The following is a 2,577-nucleotide window of genomic DNA, read 5'->3' as shown; positions in this document are numbered from 1 at the left end:
AAAAAGTTAAAAATAGAGCTACCATATGATCCAATAATTCCACCACTGGATATTTATCCAAAGAAAATAAAAACACTAACTCAAAATGATACATGCATCCCTATGTTTATTGCAGCATTATTTACAATAGCCAAGATATGGAAGTAACCCAAGGGTTTACTGATAGATGAGTGGATAAGGAGATGTGCCATATATAGAAATATACACACATAGTCATAGAAAATAGCTCGGTCATAAAAAAAGAATGAGATCTTGCCATTTCAACAACATGGGTGGACCTAGAGCGTATTATGCTAAGTGAAATAAGTCAGATAAAGACAAATGCCATATAATTTCACTTATATGTAGAACCTAAAAACCAAACCAAACAAACATTTAAAAAAGCAGAAACAGACCCATAAATACAGAGAACAAACTGATGGATGCCAGAGGGGAGATGGGTGGGGGATGGGCAAAATGGGTGAAGGGGTGTGGGAGATACAGGCTTCCAGTTATGGAACGAATAAGTCATGGGGACGAAAGGCAGAGTATAGGGAATGCAGTCCATAATGTAGTAGCATTGTATGGGGACAGATGGTAGCTGTCCTTGCGGCGACCATAGCATAATGTATGGGTTGTCGAATTACTATGTTGTGCACTAAAACTAACGTAACATTGTGTGTCAACTATAATTCAATTTAAAAAGAAAAAAAATCATTGAGGAGAAAGGATATCTACCTGAAAAAAATTTTTTCTTTCTTTTTTTTTTAAGTGAGATCTATGCCCAATGTGGGGCTCAAACTCACGACCCCGAGATCAAAAAGTGCCATGCCTGCCAGGTGTCCCTACCTGAAAAATTTTTATTTTATTTATTTATTTTTTTAAAGATTTTATTTATTTATTTGAGAGAGAGAGAGCATGAGAGGGGGGAGGGTCAGAGGGAGAAGCAGACCCCCTGCTGAGCAGGGAGCCCGATGCGGGACTCAATCCCGGGACTCCAGGATCATGACCTGAGCCAAAGGCAGTTGCTTAACCAACTGAGCCACCCAGGTGCCCTACCTGAAAAATTTTTAATGCAGGTGTAAGTGTCCTATTCTGGAAAATAAAATGCCACAAAGGACATTTATTAGTAAAGAAGAGAAGTGAGAACCAGGATTTAAGGCAGGAAGGGATAGGCTAGCTTTACTGTTTTGTGCAAATGCAGTTGGGTTTATGATCGGGACTGCCCTTACTTATAAAGTTGCTAACGCCCTAGCCTGGAAGGGAAGAGATAAACACTAGCTGTCAGGCTTTTGGTTGTACAAGAAGGCCTGGACAATGAGAAGCCCTTTTCTAGATTTGTTCCATCCATGCTTTGTCCCTGAAGTCAGGAGTACCTTTCCAGTAAGGGACTGCCTTTTAAAGGTCTTTTGATATTGGACAAATGCCCCAGGCCACCCAGACCCCATGAGTTCAAAAGTGAAGGAGTCAAAGTAAACTACTTGTCCCCAAATATATAAGTTTCTAGTTCAGCCTCTAGATCAGGGAGTCATAAGGACTTTTCAAGCTCATTACACGTGGTACTGTATGGAGAAGATTGTCAACACTAAGGAGGAGAACCCCAACAGAAAGAAAAGCATGGGGGCCCCTGGGTGGCTCAGTCGTTACATGTCTGCCTTCGGCTCAGGTCATGATCCCGGGGTCCTGGGATCGAGTCCCACATCAGGCTCCCTGCTCAGCGGGAAGCCTGCTTCTCCCTCTCCCACTCCCCCTGCTTGTGTTCCTGCTCTTGCTACCTCTCTCTCTGTCAAATAAATAAATAAATTCTTAAAAAAGAAAGAAAGAAAGAAAAGCATGGAAATTTGGGAGGGTTACACCACTGAAGATATCGTCATCAACAGAAAAAGCTGTGAAAGCCATTAAGCCTGAAACAATAAATTCCTGCTGGAGAAAAGTGGGTCTAGATGTGCATGACTTCCCAGGATTTACAACAGAGCCAATCAAGGAAATCATGAAAGAGATTGTGGATATAACAAAAAAGGGGTGGGGTTGGGGTGGGATGAAGGGTTTCAAGATACAGATCTTGGAGAAATTCAAGAGCTAAGAGACACCACGCTAAAGGAATTAACAGAAGATGACCCAGTGGAGACGAGTGATTCCAAACCAGTGCCAGATGACGAGGAAGAAGACGTAGAAGGAGCTGTGCCAGAAAACAAATTGACATTAGACAATCCGGCAGAAGGGTTCTCGTTATTTAAGATTGCTTCTGACTTCTGTTATGACATGGACCCTTCTATGATACAGGCATAGAAACTAAAGCAAATGGTGGAAGAAGGATTGGTACCCTATAGAAATATTTTTAGAGAAATAAAAAGCAAGGGCGCCTGGGTGGCTCAGTTGGTTAAGCGACTGCCTTCGGCTCAGGTCATGATCCTGGAGTCCCGGGATCGAGTCCCATATCGGGCTCCCTGCTCGGCGGGGAGTCTGCTTCTCCCTCTGACCCTCTTCCCTCTTGTGCTCTCTGTCTCTCATTCTCTCTTTCTCAAATAAATAAATAAAATCTTTAAAAAAAGAAATAAAAAGCAAGAAAGTCCAACAGAAATTATGATGTATTTCCAT

This window comes from Eumetopias jubatus, unplaced genomic scaffold (genome assembly GCF_037043125.1).
Source record: "Eumetopias jubatus isolate StellerSeaLion01/CBP00866 unplaced genomic scaffold, mEumJub1_p1.0 scaffold_4, whole genome shotgun sequence".
NCBI classification, from domain to species: Eukaryota; Metazoa; Chordata; class Mammalia; order Carnivora; family Otariidae; genus Eumetopias; species Eumetopias jubatus.
The sequence above is the reverse complement of the archived record's forward strand: the minus strand, read 5'-3'. Positions refer to the sequence as shown.